Source organism: Lissotriton vulgaris, chromosome 2_1 (genome assembly GCF_964263255.1).
Source record: "Lissotriton vulgaris chromosome 2_1, aLisVul1.2, whole genome shotgun sequence".
Taxonomy (NCBI): domain Eukaryota; kingdom Metazoa; phylum Chordata; class Amphibia; order Caudata; family Salamandridae; genus Lissotriton; species Lissotriton vulgaris.
Genome location: NC_141687.1, coordinates 858,423,055 through 858,448,011, shown reverse-complemented (window position 1 = coordinate 858,448,011; position 24,957 = coordinate 858,423,055). Strand labels below are relative to the sequence as shown.

Below are 24,957 nucleotides of genomic sequence, written 5' to 3'. Positions count from 1 at the left end.
TACCATCTAACAAGTGGCAAGGATCTCCTACAGGGAATCACTTCCGCTGGGGTATCAATTTTGACAGGTCATCACACACATTTTTTTTATACGCAGCTGAATCACTACAAATGCAAACAATATCACTCCAATCTTTGTTGAACTTAGAAAGAACGTTTTTGCAGAGCATAACAAGTGACACTGCGTTCCATGTTTTCCAAAAGTCTGTTGTCACTTTTTCACCACTATCCCAGATGCTTGGTGCTATATATACTTGCATTTGATGTTTAAAGCCTGAGGTGTTGGCAATTCACCTACTATCAATACTGGCCACTAGAAACTATGGTCTGATGTATTAATGGATTTTACCCATTCTCTGTGGGTAAATGTGATAACACATATTAAAAAGATTTTTATTAAACTAGCCATTTACCTATCAGTGAAATAATCAAATGCAGCCAAAATATCAAATGTGAGTTTGAAATGTCCTGATTCTCTACAGTTTATAAAATATTTAAACTAAACCTAAAACGTGAAACTAAACCCTGCATCTTTAGACCAAAGGCCATAAAACTGAAAAAAGTAAAAGGAAGAAGAAACAATATTTTAGTGGCATCCCTAAAGAACAAAGGGGCATATTATCAAGCCTGTGCGCTAAAATTATCGCCGCTTTATCGGCCGATAAAGCGGCGATAATGGGCTTGATAATATGCTCTGTGGAATTCCAATCGAAGCCCATGTTAGATGTCTTCACATCTAACATGTGCTTCGATTAGAATTCGATAGAGCATATTATCAAGCCCATTATCGCCGCTTTATCGGCCGATAAAGCGGCGATAATTTTAGCGCACAGGCTTGATAATATGCCCCAAAATTCAAGCAGAATAATGTTAGCCAGTCTCTCTTACTACTAGCTTGTATAACAAAGTTACATTTTATTGACCCCTTCAGTAAGAACAAAATGACTCTTTCACTTTCTTTTTCCTTTCTTTGAATGGCATTTAGTTTGTGGTTGTGCAGGTGTTTTTTCAGTGTTTATAAGTTTTCCCCGGTGAGGGCTATTTTTCTTTCAGTGGGGTTTTATCAGTTATTATAGGTTTAAACCTAAAACCCCACAGCCTAGTTATGTGCAAATGCTTTACACACTGCCCCTGAGATAAGCCTGAGTGCCCAAGCCAAGCTACCAAGGGGGTGAGAAAGGGTTATTTCAGTAGTGTATCCCCCTTATCCTGCTTAGGAACAAGGGTCTCTACTTGGGCAGGGTAACAACCTGCCAACAAGAGACCCCCCTATTTCTAATGTCTTGTCATCGGATCTAACTGAATTAATATTGAAATATAAAATTATTGCCTCTTCTATAAGCGACCACAAGCTGCTTGTCCTGGTTCTCTATTTGCACCTGTCAGGTGATATTGTGCAAATGAAGAATTTGCAATTAACCCGCTCATGCAACAAGGGTATCAGGCTAAAATCGGACAGAGGAAGTAAATAAGTAGGCTTTTTTGCATAAGCGTATAAAGTATTATAGCCAAGCTATCTCACAATTGACTTCCCTTGTAGAATCCCCTGAGAACATATTAGCAGCCTTTGGTACCTTATGTACTTCAGTGGTTGTAGGAAACTGGCTCTGTATATGATGTTTTCACTAGGAGGTAATACTGTGCAGAAAGTCCACGGGTCTCCAAAAGTGCCCAGGGCTTAATGCAAAACCTAATTTCTCTATTAGTGGTAGCGTTGACCAACAACAGCAGAGGTAAGTTGGGATGTAGGGGGTCGTAGGGGCACCGTTGGTTCAGCTCGCCAAGGCCCAGGGGCTTCGAGTACAGGGGTGCTTTTGGATGAGAGAATTCTCTTACTGGAGCCAGTCGCGGTGGGGAAGAGCCTCTGGATTGACACTGCAGGCGCCGTCGTGGAGGGCAGGCAAGGTCACTCAATGCTGGACACTAGGTCAGGATCGCAGGGTAGACTTCACTGCACAGGTGAGCCATTCATACTTGGGCCGTAGGCGTCGGCTGCAGAGTGGGCTGGCGTTGCCTATCCGCCTGGATCCAGAGTCTTTGGGGTCCGTTTCTTCTGGACAGGTCTGCTGTCCTCAGATGATTGGAGTCTTTATTGAAAGCAACAGTCCTACCAGCGGTTTTGGAGGTTGTGCTGCAAGACAGCTCACAGGTTTCGTCAAAGCAGAAGACAGGCCAGTACACTGGGGCCAAGGAAGTTGTTGTCTTCTGGCTTCTGCTGAAGGGTATCTCCTTTCTTGTTAGGTCAGGGGGAGCCTCTTGAATACTAAATTTAAGAGGTGTTTTAAGGGAGTAGTAGGTAGGGCCAAAGGTACACCTTTGATTATGCCATCCTCCAGTGGGAGGGGGCATAGACATAGCCCTGATTGGAGGGGTGTCCCCATCTTCAGGATGTTGGAGCCTGAAAGTTGTGCTTCACCTCGCCTCCATTACCTTAGGGGTGGGATTGGCAGAGGTGGGCACACCTGCTATTCTTTTGAGTTTTCCCACCTAAAGGGGGAGTCTGAAAGTTGTGCTTCACCTCACCTCCCCCACCTTTGGGGAGGGTTTGGCAGAGGTGGGCACATCTCCTATTCTTTTGAGTTTTCCCACCTGAAGTGGGGGTGTAAACCAGGAGCTACCATCTACTGCTAGCAGCAGAGCCTGGGGGTTACATTTCATAGGTAGTAGTTGTTTGAAGCTTTCCTCTTGAGCACTGGCTCATCCTGAAAGAGGAGATTTGACTCCTCTGCAATGGATGTGCAACGTTTCTGGTCCCAGAGAGCAGAGGCTCTCCACCCAGGGGTCCAGAAACCTGTCTGTGTGTGGCAGGCTGTCTAAAGCCAGTCATAGCCCACACCAGGGTTGGTAGATTATCAGGAGGCACCTCTGAGGTGCCCTCTGAGAAAATGTTTTAATAAATCTTAGATCAGCATCAGGGTGGATTTATTACAAGGAGCTGTTTGGTACCAAACACTCATCGGTTCAGCAAAACCATCATGGTGCTGTGGAACTCGAGTTGTCAAGTTCCCAGCCCATGTACTCTCTATGGCTTCCCTGGCACATACAATATTAGGGAATAGACCCTACTACTGTAATGGCATAGCTGCAAATGCAGATGTGCCCTCACCTGGGATATAGTGCACCCTATCTTAGGGCTGGTAAGGCCTGCTAGAGGGGTGACTTACCCATATCTTGGGCAGTGCTAACTGGCTTGGCACTCAAGCAATGTGCCATGTAAACTTGGTCATTTTGTTACCTCAAAGGTGCCTGCCAACTGCAGGGGCATGGTCCTAGTGAGTGAATCGTAGGGGACCCTATTCAGCCTCCAGGCCCTAGGCACCTACGTTAGCACTTGCTAGGGAATTACTGGAGGCAGAAGTTCCAACTGTGGACGTTTAGAGAAAGAATACTGGTACTGGGAATCTGGACAGCAGGGACCCAGCACTCTATAGTCAAAGTTGCATCAAATGACAGGCAAAAAGTGGGAGGTGCTGCAACAGAAACCCGTTTTTCACAGTGGCTAAGGGGCTTAGTATAGCTAAGGTTTCGAAAAACCCAGCACCATTAGGATGGTTAAATCATGCCTGCACACCTGCCCATTAGAAGTTAAAATCAGCATAGTCCAAAACTCCATGCTCCAAGAAAGATATTTTATGTGCAAGAAGGTGTTATAAACTTACATTGAAGCTAGGAAATTAGAGCTAAGAAAGGCAGCTTGGGAGGAGCAAGAAGAAAAGGCTTACAATTGAGAGTTAGTGCTGCTTTTGGTTGGGATATTAACTAACCTTTCTTTTCTGGGTATAAGAAGCCTTAATTGGTCACTATTATACCAGTTAAAGCATGGGTAGATTATTTTAATACAACCCAGTAAATAGGGATGCCAACACAGAAAACAGAGAATACCAGGCTGTACTTTTGGGATGTACTGCAATTTTAGTGAGACCAATGAAGTTAGGGATGATGTTGCTACTATCAGAGCCTCTCTGCGAAGGCCACCAGATCTGATAGAATGCCACTGGACCTTTACAAAGGTAATATTGTCTTTATGGCTCAAATTTTAGCAAAATGTTTAAGGCTGCTATAAATGGGAAACTTCTTTCATCATGGAGGGAAGCGGTAGTTGTTCCCATTTTTAGGTCTCGCCTAGGCAGCGTTTGCGCTGTCTCTTCGAGACATGCTGTATTCAGAATATGGGCATAAAGCTCTGCCTACTTCCAACCCATCTATTTAATTGTCTCTTGTCCAATCCTTTGTAAATTATGGATTTTTATTGGTCAATAGGCTGAGTAAATCCTCCTTAGTACTACTTTGTCTTTTCTTGCAACCACCCATGAGGACACCCTGTTATGTTGCATGTATTGTTACTCCCAATGTTGTAACTACAGCCTTAGGCACTATTTTCTTAAAAGGCTTCAGAAAGGACACCTGCTTGGTCCTAAACTAGGCTAGCAGTGGTTACTTTACTCACTAGCACATCTCACATGTATATGACCTACTATAAATTTCCCATATCAGCTCCACACAGAGTACAACCTAATCTGGAATAATATAATTCTTTTGTCACATTTCAAAGCCACTAATTATATGTATAAACATATCTATTTGAATGAACTTGTGGTACTGTCTTGGATGCAATGCATTATGGGTAGGATGGATTTACCATATCTTCTGCAGGGTGCAGTACCATGTGGCCACATATGGTACTGCACCCTGCAACACGACTCCAACTTTGCAGGGTGCAGTAATATATTTGGCCAAAAGAGGTCCCATGGAACCCCTTTTGGCCACATATGGTACTGCACCATGCAACATGGCTAGGTTAAAAAAAACATTCAGTGAATTATACGCAGCTAGATTGCACTCAAGATTCTAGTTTGAAAAAAATAATCCTTTCAACAAGCTTAACAAACAATATATTTAAATAATTTTGTGTGCACCAGGTAAGGGGCTCTGCAGGCCACCTAGTTCAAAGTGAAAAACATTGGCATTTATAATGGCAATAACTCCAACTAATGCAAGACTGTTGGCATTGTAAATGAAGTGTTTTACTTTTGCTTTTTTTATACCATTGGCAATAGTGCTATGCAAATATAACTCCACTGCAAATGAACCAAAACTAAACTTTCTGTCCATCTTTTTAATTGGCTCCTATCCCTGTCCTCTGTAAATGGTGGCTCTTCATTGGTCAAAAGGCTTGGTAGGCCCTCCTTAGTACCACATTGTCTTTTCTTGTAACCTCCCATTAAGACATCTTCTGTTACATATGTTGTTATTCCCTAGGTTTTATTTACAGCCTCAGTGCTACTTTCTTAAAGGGCTTCAAGCAGGATACTGGCTTGGTCGTTAACTAGGCTGACAGAGGTTACTTTACTCACTAGCACATTTCACATTTATAGAAGACCTTCTCAAACATTTCCCTTCATCAGCTCCACACAGAGTACAGACTAACCCAGAATTCATGTAATAATTATTTTGTCACATTTCAAAGCTACTAATTGTATATATGGACATAGCTATTTGAATGTATTTGTGGTACTGTCTAGCATGTAATTCATTATGGGTAGGGTGGATTTGATATACCTTCTGCAGGGTGCAGTACCTTGGACCTCTTTTGGCCACATATGGTACTGCATCCTGCAACTTTGCTAGGTAAAGAACATTGCCAGTTATACTGTCAATAACTAACTCCAACAAATGCGAGACTGATTTAATTTCCAAAGAAATAGGTCTCGCGTTTGTTAAAGTTAGAGCTGCTGGCGCTGAAAATTATAATTTTTTTACTTTTTTATACCATTAGCAATAATGCTATGCAAATTTAATAACTCCACTGCAAATAACAAAACTAAAGAAATAAACATTGTTATTTTCAACACAAATAGCTCTAACTTTTTTTAAACGTGAGACCTATTGCATTGCAAATGCTTGTTAAAAATCAGATTGCATAAGGAGGCTTTAGTCTTGCAACAACTAAATAGCATGTAACTATGTATGTGCTGCAGTGGCTGATTTTGTTCATTGTGCCTTGGGGATTAGATATAGCTACAAGACTATGTAAATGATTCTGTATTTTGATTTTAGGTGTTCTCTTTATTTGTTGTTTAATTTAGATTTGTTTTTAGATATTGTAAAGTTCCATGATTGATGTTTTTATCATGTGCTTGTTTATGGCTTCTAGGGTGACCAACCGTCCGTAAATTTCACAGACAGTCCGTAATTTCGGCCGTCTGTCCGTTGTCCGTGAAGGATTGTTTAACGGACGCCATTTGTCCGTAATTTTAACTGGTCGCACAACCGACACAGCTGGCCCCCACCTCCCTTCATGACTGTGATGCTGCTGAGGTCAGGTGTAACAGACTCCGAGGCAGTACAAAGGCTCAGATACCCATCAGCATTGGCGAGGCACAGTGGGATGGCAACCCTCACACCTTCAGCCCTTGATGAGCTGTTAAGAGGTGCTTGAAGGTGACAGAGGGAGGGGCGGCAGCTTCGGAGCAGGGGCATCTATTCAGATGCAAACAGCACTGAATGCGTCTTGTATTTTCGATTGGTGTGAGACATTCCCTTTCTGCCCAGGGTTCCAAATATCCTAGAACCGGCCCTGATTACACCAAGGCAGCACGTGGTTCACTTCACAGAGCTTAATTACTGTCACTAAATTGTAAACAAACCTCGATTCTTCAAACATGCAGTCTATATTGTAATAAAATAGAGAAATAGCACAATCACACTCACCCACACTGATTAACAAAGTATGGAGGACAATCAGTTAAATCAGTTCTCTTGGAGTATCTCCTTTCAGTACTGTACATCAGTGTGGGGGGAGGGGGGCAAAACTAACATTTTGGAAACAGAGCCTGTCTTCTCGTTGTCTTATCCAGGAGGGGGTAAGGAGCCCTCCCCCACCCTGGAAGAGACCAAGATGATACTAGAATACTGCATACACACCCCTGTGTCCACCCTGGTGGATCCTGTTCCCCCTCCAGTGATGACTCTTGTCCCCCCATGTGGTGGCTCCTGCCCCCCCCCCGCCAGTGATGGTTGCTGTCCCCTCCTGTACTGGATCCTGTCTCTGCCCTGGGTGGCTTCTGTCCAGTCCTGGAATGTCTCCTGCAGCGAGGGTGAAGTTCTTGATGGGCCTCTTCTCAAAAAGGCTCAGCTCAAAATTAATATGAAAAGGTGGGCGAGTGAGTAAGTGAAGGGATGGCTGGATGAATTAGTGAAAGGGGGAATGGATGAATGAAAGATTGAATAGATGGATAATGGGAGGGGGATGGATGGATTGATGAGTAAGTGGAAGGATGGAAGAGAGAAAACGGAAATAGCTGGATGTATGGAGGGAAGGGTAGCTGGATGGGTAAAAGGGTGGATGGATGAGTGAAAGGATGGATGAGTGAAAAGGTGGATGATGAGTGAGTGGGTGGATGGATGAGTGAAATGATGGATGTATTGATGAATTGATAAGTGCAAGGGCGAATGGATGGACGGATGAGTGAAAGGGTGGATGTAAGGATGGATCAGTGAGTGAAAGGGAAGGTAGATGGACAAAATGATGAATAGACCAGTGAAGGAGTGAAAGGATAAATGGATGAGAGAAAGGATGAATGAGTGATAGGGTCAATGGATGGATTCATGAGCGGATGAGTAGATGGATGGATGGGTGGATGGAAGGAAGGGTGGGTGGATGGGTGGGTGGATGGATGGATGGATGGATGGATGGAAGGATTGCTAAGTGAAAGAGTCGATGGAGAGAGAAAGGGAGGATGATGGATGACTGAAAGGGTGGATGGGTGGAAGGATCAGTGACTGGGTGGATGGATGAGTAGGTGAAAGGATGGCTGGAAAGGTGAAAGGATAAATCGCTGGATGGATGGGTAGAAGAGTGAATGGCTGAGTGTACAGATGGATAGGGTGAAAGGGCGGATGGATGGATAATGGATGGATGAGTGAAAGGATGGATGAAGGGATGGATGAGTGAAATGAAAGATGGAAGGATACATGATGGAGAGGTTTGCAAATGGCTGAATATGTCTAGATATGGCTGGGCTTACTTATATACAATTGCGCGACCTCTGATGTGTCTGTAAAACGTATCCAATTGTCCTGAAGTTTTGTCCTGAATTTTGACCTCCTGTCCTGAATTTGTGTCCTGAATTTTGACCCTTTGTCCTGAATTTTTACACTCACCGTCCTGAATTTGCACCAATGCCAGTTGGTCACCCTAATGGCTTCATTTTTATAAGTCGAAAAAAATAGTAGAAAATGCACCATCAATCCCACTGACGAGGCCTTCATTTGGATAGGAAGGAAGGTTTTCAGGGGACAAACATCCCATTGAACTTCACAGGAGACAGACATGGTGCTTGTTTAACAAGTGCACAATACAAGGAAGGCGACAATCCCTAAATGAGAGCGACGTGATTGATATGGATCAGCTACTCTGCATTATGCCACTGCCAAATAGGTTTTAGAGAGGCGCCGTTTTAAAAATTCCCGCCTATAACGCATGTGACCCTAAGGAAAGTTAAAACACCGCAGGCTACAATGAATGGGCCTGTCCTTTATCCGGCTGGCCGAAGCAGGCAGTGACGAAAAGCCGACCATTCGTTATCAAGGCTCTTTTCTTAACAGCAACACAGCCATCAGACTCCCTGCTCTCATGCAGAATCGTTTGTGGCCGCATCAGCGCGAGCCAGGGTCTCCAGCGGCTACCGAAGACTCTTCAAATTGTCGCCCGGTCCATAACACGCCTTAAAACATCCACACGCAAAGTCCAACCTGCGCCAAAGACGCCGCGGATGGTCCCACTGAAGGAAGCACACAGTGTTTATATGTTTCAGATGCACGTGTGGACTGCACCGGTACTTCAAGTTCTGAATTGTGTGAGGCGCACTGGGATTGGTTGAAGTACCGCCAATACTCCAATCCTACATCATTTTACGCATTATGAGATCCTCCCATTTCCTGACGGCTCCCACACTATGTTCAGATATAGGATTGGCTGTCATGCGACCCGGAAGTACTAAGATTACGGACAAATGTCGTCCGTTGCAAGATCAATAACGGACAGCGGAGATTAGGCTGAATTTACGGACGGTCCGTGTAAGTAGCGGACTGCCTGAGTGGGATATAGTGTGTAAAGATGTGCGATGCACCTTTAGCTAGCATTGTTGTAGTTTGAGCTGGTTTGCAATTCATTTCTTGTGTATTTATAATGATGATCTCATCCTCCTCACCATGAAAATTGTTCAAATATTGCTAATTGTGAAACCTTGCAATGCAAACTGGGTAGAATAATAGAACGATGAGGTACAAAGAGAACAGCTGAGTGGGTAAATAGTTATGTCTATATAAGGTCATAGGCGTGCTAATTTCACTCGTGTGTAATTGAAGGCTAAAAGTCACCCCACTGTCACTGTAGTTGGCATGTTTATGCACCCCGTTAACGTAAAGGTGTATCTAAAAACACGCTTTTTGAGTGCTTGTTCTGTGCATGATAATATCCTTTTTTTAACTTTTTGCATGGCCATTATCATCAGCGGAAAGCATAGGTGGAAAGTTTGTTGTTTCCTTTTCAGAGAGATTTCCAGGTTTTCATTGCAATTAAGTGTGCTTTTTTTCCTCCCCAATATTGTGACATAATTCGTTTCGGGGTCCCTTTGCTTCATGAATAAAAATTGGAGGTATACATAAACCGAAGTCGAAAAGTAATTTGAAATGGATCTTGATTAGCTCCATTTGAATGACCGGTCTAAAGAAAGGACAAAAAGCGAACAATATTAACATCACTACGGCGCTTATCTCATTCTTCGAAGTTTAGCATGACTGACTGTGTAAATGTGTGCTGCTTGAAGCATGTAAATGAAATGGCACTTATATAGCGCGTACTACCCCTGATGAGGCGTTGAAATGAGACAGCAAGCTTCTCCTTTTCACCTAAAACATTTATGTCCCAAAAAATGCACTTGCAAGTAGTTAAAGAGTTGTTGAAATGCCAAGAGGATCCTTCTCTCCACGCCATTTTTCTCTCTGTCCATCCCGTTATATGTTCAAGGGTATGTATATTGTGCTAATCTGAATTGATTTACTATTTAAATTAGATAACACTTTGTTCACAAACACGGCTGGTATATTTTGCCCAGTTGTATTGCAGTGGCATTTGTATTGTACCACATGTCCCTGGTGAAACCCTGTTTTGCTTTTTATAGATGACTGGCAGACTACTTCCATTGTTTACAAGGTTTATAGAGTATAAATTCAGTGTTGCTTACGTGAGAAGAGTTGTGGTGGTGTGCACGAGTGCCAGACTATGAATTCTCTTATCGTGTCTTATTAACTTGTATCTGTGTTTATGCGTGAAGTGAAGCGTAGAGGTGCGAGATAATCTTGTATTCTGATACCTATTATTTTTAGGTCTCGCCTACGCAGCGCGCATGCGCTACATAGGGGTCCTCTTGTAATCGATTCTCTTTTTCGGTGGAAAACGTGCACACGTTGCATTGCTTTCAATAGCAAGGCATGCATGTTTGGCGATTCCGTTGCGGGAGCGAGCTTTGGATGGTGCCTCTGCTCGCTCCCGCAAGGGAAACTCTGTGTGCTCTCAGCCGCACTCCCCCCACCCTCAGCGTGTACAGGCGTGCAGGAGAGAGGCTTCATCTCTGCAGTTTCAAGTAATATTTTTCTCAGCCTCACAGCTCATTGCCACTCAGCGGCCCTTCTTTTTCCAATATTCCAGCTATAATATTGCTCCACAGACTTTGTACAGAATGGTTCGGCATCTTTACTTTTTTCATTATTAATGGGATCTTTTTCACTACTGTTGTTAAAAGTTGTTGATTGTTGTGTATATATATATTTAATGCAAAAACAACAATTGATGGACAGAATGCAGAACAATGTCATACATTCACCCCAGTACAGAGATCTGGACCTAAATCCATCGTTTTTTGCACTCCACACCACCCCAGTTCAGACATGGCCATATGCAAATCAGCCTTGACCCTGTGCCTCATGGGAACAGTCCAGCCTGAACTGCCAAGCCATGTCTTTCCTGGACCGGAATCAAGCATCCTAGGACCAGTTTCTGGCTATCAGCCGTCTTCAGCCAGGATAGCTTGACTCCAGTGGTGTGGAGAGCAAGGGACTCACGACTGAGCATACCCATCCCACTCGGGGTGACAAATGCAAAAACAACAAACCTGGCCATGTCTGAACTGGGGTGGCTGAGTGAGCTAAAGAATGGTGATGGATTAAACCCAGATCAGTTGACTGGGGGTGAGTGTTTAATTTGCTCAAACGCTCCGTCCATCATCCCCTTTTGTTTTGCTTTATTCGCCCTAAATTGGCAGGGTATGCTCAGATGTGAGTCCCTTGCTCACTTGGCCACTGGATTCAAGATAACCTGGCTGATGAGGATTATAAATTCGAAACCGGTCCCAGGATGCTTGTTTCCGGTCCAGAGAAGACATGGCTTGGCAGTTCGGGCTGGACTGTTCCCATGAGGCACAGGGTCAGACTGATTTGCATATGGCCATGTCTTAGCTGGGGTGGCTGAGTGAGCTATAGAATAGTGATGGATTAAACCCAGATGGGGGTGAGTGTTTTATTTGTTCAAACGCTCCGTCCATCATCCCCTTTTGTTTCGCTTTATATATATTTAATGCGGATGCAGTAATTATTTAAATCGGTGATTTCTTCTGTTTTTGCGATGGTACTGTTGAGAGAACCAAAACTTGTGTTACAATTGCTTGGAACCGTCATATCTGGTTCAGTTTTCACTTTAGTCACTGTTGCAAGCGCAGGATGTGGAACCATGGTGAGGGCGGAGGACTCGGTTGGAGCAGCAGGCAGTTTACATGTTGACCCAGAGTGCAACACTTTGTTTACAGGAATCCGCATGGTCTGCACCCCTGAAGTAGCAATGGTCCCACCCAGCTGATTCATCTGGCTGGTGGGGATGGTCAGAACCAACTTTTGTGGACTTGACTGATTTGACTGGATCTTCAACAACCCTGGAGTGGATGTCCTGCTGTTCACAATGGGGGCTGCTGATACAAATGAGGAGGCACGCACAGCAGCAGCCATGCAGGGATTCTTGTTGCTGATACCCCACTCTGGGCCTGGTTTACGAATACGGGATGGTGTTCTCCAGATGCCTTTAATACGGAAGTCACTGCAGATGATGAGCTGGAGTGTGCTGCGTCTACCTGCTGTGGTGCAAATCCATCAGCTGCCATTGAAGTGGCTGCAGTAATAACACCACCTGTGAGCCCGAGCATAGTGGTCCCAGCTCTAGAGAGCACTTGCGGAGCTGCTCCTGTTTGATAAGCACCTTTGTGAATGCTCCAAGTCCTTCTGTGACATACTTTGCACTCTGCAACTTGGTATGGCTTCTGATGGGAAGGGGGGGGCATTTTAGCAAAAAGGGGGGTGTCCTGCTTGATAGACGAGCTCAGGAAGCTGGTAACCTTGATCTTTGGATAAAGTTGGCTGCTTTATAAATAAATATATGGACGGAAGATGAAAGCAATTCCTACTGTGCCTAGAGGTTCTTCTTATGCTAGTTTCTATGAATATAGTGTCTGTCACGACAGGCATCTTCTAAATCATTGCTCATAACTCAAAAAATAAAATTATCTTGATGAAATTTGGATTAAAAAAAAAAGAGAGCCTTCATTTCAGAAGACTAGCATCACCAGTGTGTTACAACAAAAGGGGTAGTTGTACGGTACCAGGAGCGTCATGGGAAAGCACAGGACAGACGCTAGCCTTCAAAGGGGAAACTGAAACCTGATCGAATAAAACAATATGACTGTCTCGCCTGAGTCTTTCACTTTCGCTTCCGTTTTCCTACTGCACAAAGGACTCTCCATTGTAGGTGTAGAGCAGATGCAAACAGGGATTCGATGACGTTCTTTTCATAGTAGGTGGTAATGTCACTTTCAGTGCACGGAGGATCCCCAGCCTCTGTTGCCGTTCTATTGAGGCGCTCAGTGTGTGCAAAGAATAGACTCGAGAGGACTGCACCAGCGCACACATGGCTAAGAAGACGCGCGGGAGCTGGGTACCGAACGGCCCCATGATGACAAGTGGTAAATATCAAAATATCTCTGTAATCTTCATTATATAGCCCATCTCCATCTACTGGTCCAACTGTGGTCCAACTGTGTTTTTAATGAGCCAAGCACATTGAACGGGCTCCGCCCTATATATTTATATCCCAGCAATTTCAATACATTGATTTTCCTTTGCATGGGCGCAGAGGATTGTAAATTTATGAACTGCTCATCAACAATCCTGCTAAACAGTATTGTTCTTTACGTGATATTATGCAAGAGGTTGTGGCGTAACGACCAAAGCTGTTGCCTTTGATACTGGGCAACTAGACTCGATCGTCGAAGTCGCCTCCACATCCTGTGACTCTGGGCAAATCACCTGGACTCCCTGTGCCTACAAAAGTGAATGTGTCCGTGTGTAATGAAGCTAGTGCTCATGTTAAGCGCTCCATACCTCCGGGTCATTTTGGAGCTATATAAAAACTCCCACACAATAAAAAGAAGCCACAGTGCCTCTCTTGGAAATGCGCTTTAAGAATCCAGGCATCAAACGCGTGAAATGTGCGTATAAGTACCCTGTTCAAATAATTACTTTTTTGGGGGAACACTGTTCGTAAGTTAAACATCAGTTTGCTTGAATAGTTTAAAAGATTTGTTTTTGACAAAGGAATACTTGTTTCCACCCTGTTTTAATTACCTTTAGATATGAAAGGGTTTGTGTACTTCTGCAGGCAACCATTTCTCTTGCTCCATCAGTTGGAGATAATAACAACATCTCGGCAAAATTGTCACCTTTTTAATGCCTGAATTCAGTAATCAACAGGTGGAATACAGGATGCTAACTGTTGCGAAGCGCCATGGGCTGGATTTGTAACCATTTGTAAGATTTTAGGCGATATTTTATGTGTTTGAGCTAGAACCGCAACTTTTAATGACATTTGCAAATTATGCAGCATTGTGTGTATATTTGACAAGTGTGGCAAGCCCAAAATACTGCAATGAAACATCTCTGCATAAAGGTGCAAGCATTGGCATAGCCAATAGGGCTCGCCTTTGGGACCTTATAAGTGTTTAGTTATTTAGTTATTTATTTATAACGTTTTTTATAGTGCGAACAAGCAGCACAATGTCCTTGGTGCAACAACAATAACTGTTGCATGGCTAAGCACTTATAAGGTGCCAAAGGAGAGACCTGTTGGCTATGCTAATGCTTGTTATGTGGGTGACTGATTGTTTGTGTATGTAGTTTGTGTCCAGCACTTGTTTGGTGGCCTTTATGCTGAGGGTGTTTTATGTTTAGGAAGCCAAGTCTTGGCTGCCTTTCTGATTTCAAATTGTTAATTATCTCTTCTTGCATCAAGTTTCAAGGTTTGGCCAACATTGCCATGAAGCCAGCACTCTTCATTGGTGGTAATTCAAGATATAAACACGGAGTATTCTCTTTGAAATTAAAGCATAATTCTAATACTGGTAATATTGGTCGTTTTTGTGATGTCCTGATACAGATTTAACTGTCTAACCAGTCTCATGAAAAAAAATTTTTAAAACAGTGAAACAAAAATACATTCAGAGAAGGGCTTTGGGTCAACCCTCTTCGTCATTGATTTGTTCAAATATCATTCAGATTTTACGTCCGCCATTGCACCCTACGGCATGGGGCAATGAGTCAGCCCACTTTGTTTGATTTCATATGCACATTCGCCCAAAAAGAAGTGCATTTCAGTGCAAAATCTGGTATGCTAATGCTTTACTTTGGCAGTGCTTTTTTTGTCATACTTTATCCATTCTTCAGCCTTGTTTACATCTTTAGTCACCCTTGTGCGTTTATATGTCTCCGTGTTACAGTAATTTAAAGCTGTGAATTTTTTTTGCACCAACAATAATCCTATTTCTGCAATGTGAATTAAAAATCGTTTCTTTGCCTATATTAAAGGACACCTACCTGCTATGAAGCGCTGGTTCTGTTGTATTAAAATTACATGCAAGGGATAGGTTTTGGCAAATCTATTGGCAATCAATTACCTGCCACATTTAGGCTTGGCATGTTTTTTTATGGCATATGGTTGCAGGAAAAACGAAACCTACAAATTCACATTGCCCTAGCATTACCAATGCTTGTTAACCAAGGTCTAGAAAAACACAAGTTGTGTGAGCAAAAATAATACATTCAACGCAGTTTTGTATGAGGTTATAGGGTACTGTGTTGGTGACTGGCCGTTAACTACATTAAGCAGCAGATATCACATGAAGTCATTCATAGCAAACAATGAAAAAGGCTTTTTTTTTCTCTTTAGGTCGCCCCTGAGCAGCTCATGTGCTGCTGCGAGACATACAGTATTGGAGTATGGCTTTGAAGCCCCACACACTCTTTCCCCCCCCCCATATTTGTAATTTGCTTGTGTCATTGTCCTTGGTAAAGGCTGACTTCCGAGTCGTTATTAGGCTTGTTAGTCCCTCCTTGATACCGCCTTGTCTGCATTATTTTTTTTTTTTTTACCTCCCATAACAACTGGACCTTTTACTTGCTATTTACATGGTATGCTTTATCTTTATCTTGGCTGTGAGCACTATTTTGTTTAATGACTTGCCCCAATACCACCCACTACGTCGCAGCATGCCGCCTGCTGTTATTTTATTTATTAATAGCCATCCGCTTTCACTATAGCGGCTGCATTTCTTTATTTATTTTAGAAGCTCGGTTCTTTTAGTATAGTGGCCACGCTTATTTAATTTATTTATGGTTTGTTTACTAGCGCCCACGTGGTGCTTTCACATTCATAGAGGCCGCGCCCCTTTATTTAGTCTAAAGAACGGTGCTCGGCTGCTTAAAGTGAAAGCACAGCTTGGGCGCTTTTACAAAACAAATCTGCTTGTCAACTTGACAAACAGATGTGGTTTTTTTTGTCAAAGCGCCCCATGCCGTTGTTTTACTTTGGTCTAAAGAAAGGGACGCGGCCTCTATGAATGTGAAAGCGCTGCATGGGCGCTAGTATTTTGCAATGCAATAGTTTAGGCTATTGCATTGGCAGTAGCTCAAACTCTCGTTAGCCTCTTACATCATATGGCCAGACTTTCTTATGATAAGGAGGATAGTAATCTTTTACCAAGCTTCCTGAGCTACCGAATATACAAAAGATATTCAACAAATGAGCAGGTGTTTTTGTCAAAAGAGGTCACCCCGGCTAAAGTTGGTGTTCTCATGACCGATTTACCTCTATGTAATCAGTTCAGTCTTTCAGTTGCTCATGTTTAGGCCCTTTCCATGGTCAGAGATGCAGCTTTTACAGTGCCGGTGGGTGCACGCATCACACCTGCACTGTTAGCCAAAGTGATGTGGAACCATGGTGGCAACCTTATGCTAGACTTGGACCACTAGGGATGGAGCAGCGCGTCAGGCCTGCTCTGTGCCGCCTTATCTTTGGCAAGTGTGGTTTTCAGGCTGGCATGAGATTGGTGCTTGTCTGCGGCAGTTAAGACTTCTAGGCTAGATTCAGAAGTGCTCCTTTTCAGCAATTGCTGCCTTTGGGCCTTTTTCAAGTGGGTATTTGTCTTTGGCAGTTGTTCCTTGGGCTAAGAACAGGGCTCCTGTAGCGATGAATACTCCCTCACCAGAAACAGATTTGAAGCAGTGGCAGCACCAGTCCTTGGCAAGCTGTAGGGGTGCTGAACAGCACAGTGTTGAATTCCATCTTGATTTCATTGCAAGGTTTGCTGTTGGAACCACACTGGGGGCCTTATTTATGAAGGCCTTGCGCCGCCGGTGCGTCACTTTTTCCCATTTTAAAAGTGGCGCACCGGCGGCGGAAGTGCTTCATAAATAAGGCCCTGGGAGTCTGGGAAACGCTTATAATCCGCATTAAGCTGCTTTTAAATTGTCTTCCCTCCATGGACAGTTATGTCGGGTCCTCATGGACAGTCTCTCCTCCTGTTGAGCCAGGCACTCTCCTCCCTTCTCTGAGCATACAGTCAGGATTCTACGTGCTAGGTAGACCCTCCGCTTCTCAAGCAAGTTGCACAGACTTCAGTTGATCAGCATCACCGCTGGGACTTTGGCTGTCCTGTTAACATCTGCCCTGGTCACGCAGCAGCTCTTGGAGCTCTCTGCGGAGCCAAGGAGAACTTTCAAAAGGAACTAAGTGGAGTGGTGCAGGTCCCACATCTATGCTACTTTTCCTGAAAGGGTTTGTAGATCCTCTAAGGTCCTGGAACTCTTTTGGGGAGGTCCTTTTCGCTGGCTGTCTTGCATCACAGGCTTTTTGCAAGGTGATTGCTGTCACAGAAGGCAGAATGTGGCTGGCGAAAAGCAGGAGCATCCGAAACCTCGGCAGCATGAAATATGACAAAGCTATACCTCAGTCATCATTATTCCTTAAGTAGCAATCTAGGTAAGACAAAAAGGTAGTCCCTGTCTAAAAAGCTCCTTAATTTTAACAGTACAACCTGCTTGGGAAAATCTAAACAGCAGCCCTTTGATTGACTTTCTAAGGTTAGACCAGTCTTCATCCGCCCTCATTTCAGTGTCTGAGTCTCATCCTCCAGCCACAGGAACACAATTAATACACTTCCACTAACTGACGAAGTTGTATCCATTCACCATTTTGTGCTGTACTCAGACCTACCAACTTAAAACAAGCATTGAAAATGCAATAGGTCTAGCATTTGTTGGAGTTAGAGCAATTTTCATTATGAATGGCAATGTTTTGTACCTATGCAATAAATATGCCCTCCCCACCTTAATAAAATGGAGAAGTCCGTTGTGTGTTTTATTTTTATTTTTTATGTAGTACACCTGCAATGGTGCTGCAGCGCTGGGAGCGAAAATGGCGGTTCCAACTCCATGTTAAAACAAGCAGTGTTGTGAGAGTGCAATACCACCAGTGTTGTGAGGGTGTGTCACTGTGTCCCTTGAGACCTTTTTTGGTCACATATGGTGTTGCAGCCTACAACATGGCTATGCAAAGGATATGGAGCAGCTATGCAAGGGATATGGAGCAGCGGCGAGAGCTGCCGACTGGTGACCTTGGGATCCGTGTTAGAGTCTGCTGTCTAGTCATCATCCTGTGATAATGGGCTGATTGTTTGATTCCCCCCCCGAGCCCATGGTTAGGTGCGCTGTATAATTAGAAGCGTTTAATGTAAAGTAACATAAGAATTCAGTGCAGTGTTCTTGGGGACGGGCAAGCAGTGTCGTGCAGGGGATGGGGTAGACGTCAAAGGGTATTAAAGGAGGACACTAAATTGCAAATTATGCATAAAGTAACCAAAAAAAGAGCAAAACAGCAGTGGCCTTGGAGGGGTGGTGGGGGCCTGCGAGCAGTGTTGGGGAATGCACGGGGAGATTAAGGGACATGATGCAACTGAAGCAGTGTTGTGGGAGGGGTGAGGGAGAGGCACAGGGAGATAAAGTGTCGGCAAGCAAATGATGCAGCTGAAGTGTCCCTTCCACTATGGTGCCATAATCCGCTGCACTCTCTTCTAATCCTAATAGAGAAATGCAAGCACATCTTTGCTCACTACACCCACCTCCCCCCCTTACACACCCACAAGGAACTTTCATTCATTGGCTGCACATTTTATCTCCTGACATGTTTTCAAATGGCTCAAACAAAGAGGTAGATCCTTGGGCGTCCAGGGCCCTAATCTTTGGAATGCTGTGAAACTAAATGTGAAAGCCAAGCCAATTTACAGGCGCTTCAGAGCAGCTGAAACCAGAACTCTTGGAACAGGTGTACAACAAACGTTTGAAGGTAGTGTTCATCACTGAAGAACATCGTAAAGAAAATGTCCTAGCGATGGGACTGTAACAGCTTCCGAAATTGACTTTTTCTCATCTTCATAGCTGCGAAAAAACTAAAAGGAGATGCACATCTTTCTCGAACACAAATAAAGAAGTAAATAAATACATCTTTTTGCCCCTAGGGACCATCATGGCCTGCTATTGAAAAGACCTTTTGGATATAAAGTGGAACATCCCACACTTGAGGAAGTGTGTACAATTCAGGGGTTGTTCCGACACAGGCACATGATATTTAACACTTATCTGCTCTGCTATTTTATCAGGATTTAGCAAGTAATGGTTACAAAGAGAAGTCATACAGTTTACATTCTCTTGCTTCCTCCTATGGCTACATTTTAACACATTGTTACTGATTATTCTAGCAGTGTTCCCATCCCTCCAGTACTGTTTTCAATGGTGAAACAATGTAACCCCTTAATCAAGTTCTCTTTGAAGGAGCCCGGTATTTAAGACTGAGCGACTGATAAAAGTGTAGCGAAAGGCTCTTGTAGCCATTTAGTTCTGGAGGAGATCCAAGGAGAAGGATTGAGGTAGCAATCGGAATGTGATCTTTTCAAATGTAAATCTTCAGTTGGATCAGCCTGGCTTTGGTCTTCGTTGGAGGCAGTGAATAGCTGGTTTAATGATAGTTCGACACCATACTACCTCACCTATAGTCAATTTGAAAGACTTAGCTTGGTTCTAGGTGTCCTACTGTTGGAAATACATTCTATCCCTTGGTTTCAGTAGTGTACAGGTATAGAGAGGTCATCTAAATTAAAGGTTCTCTGCTCAAACTTGTCTGCCCAGCCATTTCCAACACACTATAGATCGCCAGACTGAAATACCTCAGCTGATGCACCCCCTTTAAGGATAATTTGTAGGTATTACTTGGCAGCAGTCCTACAGGAGGCTAGTCAAGGCACACCTTATACACTACTAGCAAGGAAATTCTAATTTAGCATTCACATCTGGCTGACACCGAGAGCTACTTAGGCATTGATGCCCAACCAAACAGTCTAGCAGTGATTATTGGTAGAGACTGCTGCCAGTTGATGGGTACCCACAGCAACCCTGTCATGACTGCCTGATTAGAGCCAGAATCTAACGCCACCCATACATTATTGCATATACGCTGCATTTCACTAACCTGTTGACCTATAACCCAATGAAATTTCATTGTGTACCTTTAACACTTGCTGTATTGTGCAAAATATTTAGTTTTGTAAGGCTCCACTTAACACATGGTTGAACTCCTCCTGGCTTTTTCACATCCACCTATTCTCATAACCTACTTGGTGAAGTCCATGTAATAGAAAACGAACAAATAAAAAATAAATACGTTCACAATGCTTACAAAGGGCTTAATTATGAAGTCCTCAGATTTCAGTGCAAGGATAGTGGAGATTCTGGGAGTGCTCCTACAGTTGAATATGGGGATTACAAGTAATTTCCCCCAGAACAGGTAAGAACACATGAACCCGTTATGTTATGAGGATTTGTATTGCACGCTTATCACCCAAAGGGTATAAAGGCGCTTAACCTGTGAATATCTGGTCTAAATCTGTGTATTGTTCCACCTTCCAGGGGAGAATACAAGCCAAAATCCGCAGAAGCTATATTTGGGTCCATGGTATAGGGGGCAGGAGTAGAGAGAGAGCGAGTATGCTGGGTTGTTATATCTGTCTGGAGTATCAGCTGCTCCTCCGTGCTACATTAGGCGGGCAGTTGGACTAGGGTGGGTGCCGCAGATGCTTGCTGCCCAGAATTAGCAGACCTGATAAGTCCATGACCATAGATCCCTGGAAAAATGTGAAATATTGCCAGGAAAGATGCACACCGCTACGCATGTTATGTTATGTTAACAATATTTTATATTGCGCTCGTACACCCAGAGGTTTCATAGCGCTGACTAACAGATGCTCTGGCAATCAGAGGATTACGCATGGGCCTGAGTGAATAACCAGGTTTTAAGCTGTCTCCTGAACACTAGAAGATTGGTGCAGGAGCGGATTTCCAAGGGGAAAGAGTTCCAGAGTCTGGAAGCAAGGGTCGCAAACCTGCGTCCTCCCTAGCTTTGGAGCTTGAAAGGGGGAATAATCAAAAGATGTAGATTGGCAGACCGAAGGTTGCGAGAGGGAGTGTATCTAGGCAAAAGGTTATTGATAAATTGGGGGCTACGAGCGTGAAGGGACTTGAAGATGATGCAGGCCGTTTTGAATGTTACTCGTTGGGAGATGGAGAGCCAGTGAAGTTGTTTTAACAGGGGCCTTGCAGACTGCCAACGCGGCAGTCGATGAATCAATCTGGCGGCCTAGTTTTGGACCATCTGAAGTTGCTTACCGAAAGTGAGAGAGGGAACCTCAAGTAGATGGATTTGGCGTAGTCCAGCTGTGATAGTACTAAGGCTATCAATACCTGGACAAAGGCCGGCTGGGTTAGCATCCGACTGATCTTCCTGATCCTACGGAGCTAGAAAAAACAGGAAGATACCACCGTGCCCACTTGGGTTTTCAGTGACAGGTCCTTGTCTATGGACACCCCCAGGCTTTTGACTGTGGTGGAGGGAGTGGGAGAAGAGCCAAGTTCTGGGGGCCAATAGTGTGGGCCCCAGAGTAGTTGACTTTACCATTGAAGACTAATTCGGTCTTGCCGGGGTTTAATTTTAGATGGTTAGAATCCATCCATTGACGGATGTGTAGCATAGTGCTCTGGAACTCTCGTTGGGATTCAGGAGAATTATCGATTGTGAAAATGTGTTGAAGGTCGTCTGCATAGTTGAATGTGATGGTCTTGAACGTTTTGAGGGACTGAATCAGAGGGGCCATATACCGATTAAACAAAAGGGGAGACAGCGAGGAACCCTGGGGAACCCCGCAGTAGTGTGGAGTTTGGGGGCTGCAAAGGGACCTAGACGCACAACTTGAGTGCGTTCATTAAGAAAGGACTTGATCCAGCTGTAGGCTGAGTTACAGATGCCAACCTGTCTGACACGGTTGAGTAGGATGTTATGATCGACCTTGTCAAACGCTGCCGAGAGGTTCAATAGGACCAGGGCCTGTGGGATTCCTCTATCTGCAATGTCGCGCAGAGAATCTATGACGGTGGTGATAACTGTCTCGGTGGAGTGGGCGGGTCGAAATCCAGCTTGATAGGGATCCAGGAAGTTGGATTGCTCGATAAAATCCGAGAGGTGGGTTGTTACGTGAGCCTCTAGGACTTTGGCTAAATAGGGATGGAGGGAGATAGGCCTATAATTGGAGAGGGCTGAAGGGTCTACCCCTGGCTTTTTTTAAGAGGGGTACAACGACTGCCTCTTTGAGGGCTTTGTGGACCACGCCTTGGGATAATGAGGCATTGAGACAGTTCAGAATAGGGGGGAGGAAAGCAGAGAATACATTTTTTAAGATCTGAGGGGGGCAGCAATTCCTAGGGGAGCCATATTTTACCCTAGTCAAAAGGGCTTGTAAGGAGTGTACATTGAGAAGTGGAAAATGATCAAAGGAGCAGGTGCTAGAGGTACATGCAGGAGAGATAGATTAAGATCAATGACTGGGATGCTGGCTTTAATGGTGGCGATTTTGTCAAGAAAGTATTTATTGAGGGAATTGCACAGGTCTTGGGTGACCACGGATTTGGGCAGGATTCTCTCTGAATTTGGATAGCTTATTGACAATTGCAAAGATGTCCTTGGATTTGTTTTCCAAGTGTTCTATTATGCCAGAGAAATAAGAGGCTTTGGCTTGGGTGATAGCTTTCATGTAGTCTGCATGAGCAGCCAAATGAAGGGATTTTGCATGTGGATCATAAGCTCGTCTCCATTTTCGCTCCTTTTGGCGGATGTCTAGTTTTTGGACCCTCAGGTCATGGGAAAACCACTTTTGAGCATCCGAGCGGCGGGCTGTTTTGAGTCTTTTTAGTGGGGCATGTATGTTACTTGCTGCTAATAGCCAGTCTGAGATGTTTGCCTCGGCCTGATCGAGGTCTACGTTGTCAGCTGGTATAGAGCTCTCAAGACTTTCCAAAAAGGTTTGTTTGTCGAGGGTGCCTCTAATTTTCTGATGAGACCCCACTTAATTGCCATGGGCTTAGTACATATCGGAATAGAAATGTTAAAGTTGATGAGAAAATGGTCGGACCATATACAAGGGGATATGATTGGTGTGGAGACAATGAGATTGGTGCTCCACACCTGGTCAAGTGTATGTCCCTTAACATGAGCGGCGGAAACAATGTGATGGCTAAAATTAAGGCCCGAGAGAAGCTCCATAAATTCGCTGGCCTGAGGGCCGCCAAGATCGTTGTTACACCAATAATTGAAATCCCCAATTAAGAGAATTTTTGTGTAATCCTTGACCATAGCGGCCAATTGATTGCACAGTTAGAGAGGAAAGAGGGGCATATGCTGTGGGGGTCTATATATTAATACGCATATTAGTGGTCTAGCTTTAGGTTCTAATTTGATGATTAGATTGTCTACTGCGGGGAGATCAAATGTGGACATGAAAGTAAAAGCATGATCTTTATTGATAATGGCCGCTACTCCACCTCCTGCTTTCCCTGGAGCCCGGTCGACATGCAGGATGTAATAATTGTCTGGGAGGGCTGCCAAGATGTCCGGGGAGGAGTCCGTGTTGAGCCATGTTTCGGTGACGAAAAAGATGTCCGGTTTGTTTGATAAGAGGAAAAGAAAAATATCTAACTGGTGCTTAACTAGGGAGCGGGTGTTAAGGTAGGAGATGTGCAGTTTTAGATCTCCATCTTGCGCTGGGATAGGCCGCTGGTTCTGGCGAGGGGCGCTAGGCAAGGGTCCTCTTTGACTTATGGGGTCTCGGGAGATGCCGAGGTGTATCAGGTGATCCAGAGTGGTGGGACAAGGCGAATGGATCACCTGATGAACATTTCTTAGGTCTTCCGAGGAGTATGTGGTAATCTGGGCAGGGGGACTGGCCCCAGGGCCCGGTCTGGAGCGGATGGGCGCAGACAGGCTTGCCTTTGGCGCGCATTCGGCACGCCAGCGCGCATCCGCTGCGCGTCTGGGTGAGTGTGGCCATTATATCCTTGTGAGGGCGGGAGGGGCCAAACAACTAGACCTCCACCCGAATCTTACCCCAAGATGGCGGCTCCGAAGAGCAAAGAGTTGCTTTCAATTCCCACGACAGCGCCAAGTCGGCTGAGGAGGAAAAGTGCGCAAGAGTGCAGGTAGGTAGAGGACGGTGCAAGAGATTTTAAAACATAAGTAAAAAATTCGAGCAGCTTAACTTTGTTCCCGGCTTCCGCCTCAGGAAATGCTAATCTGTTTTGTCTGCATGCATAATAGCATGAGCCCACTTGCCGGGGAGTCAGGCTGGAAAGGCAGATGCTGACATGTTTATTTCACACATTGAACGTTTTTCTACCAAATCAATGTGCATTCTTTTACATGTAGTCTCAAACTTGACAAATTGATGACCAGTTGAACATTTTTTCAGTTGGTCGTTTTGTTAGGCCAAAAAATTAGTTTTTATTACTTACTTTCTAATAATAGTTTCATAAAAGATACCAATCACGTGATTCAAACACCTTTTAAAAATGTTAATAACTGTGCAAAAAAACCAAAGACTTGCCTTCAGGCCCGCAACACGGGGGTGAGAAGCACAAACAAAAACATCCTGCTAGCATTACTCCAATTTAAGATTTAGTGGATAGTATTCACATTATCGATAACCATTCAAACCTATAGTTAGTTACGTTCACAGTTTTGCAAACTTATTCAAGTCTCTTATCTTTTCAAAGGATAGTCATGAAGTGCACAGACCCCACTAGGCTCCCGGTCATCATTCCAGTCCACTCACAAAACTGAGACCACACAAAGTGCACGAAAACACCACAAGTTCGATTCTGAATGAAATCCTTGGCTTGAGTTGCAGAAGCTGAAGAAATAGAAGTGTGGCTTATTGCAAAGCCAGGCAGCAACTGGATGCACCTGGGTCTGGGAAATAGTTCTTATTTTTCACACTGTGAAGCAGATTTCAGAAACTATTTATCCTGAAGGCAACCTTTTCCTGTACTTAACCACATAACTTAACATGGAAGATAGAGGAATTAAAATGGTTAAACTGCCATTTAGCATCACTTTTCCAAAGCGTAGAAAGCAAACCTCGCTGCACAG

The 24,957-nt window shown here is 44.1% G+C and overlaps 1 protein-coding gene across 2 annotated transcripts in view; it reads left to right on the top strand.

Annotated features, from left to right (window-relative positions):
- The first annotated feature begins 8,946 nt into the window (after positions 1-8,946).
- UBE2F (ubiquitin conjugating enzyme E2 F (putative)) overlaps positions 8,947-24,957 on the top strand; it is a 1,298,841-nt gene continuing 1,282,830 nt past the window's right edge. Inside the window, exon 1 of one of the 2 annotated variants that reach the window (XM_086956339.1) lies at positions 8,947-9,077. The gene's annotated coding sequence lies outside the window, so the exon portion shown is untranslated. The remainder of the gene's footprint in view (positions 9,078-24,957) is intronic. The other variant, XM_086956340.1, reaches the window with a different exon arrangement.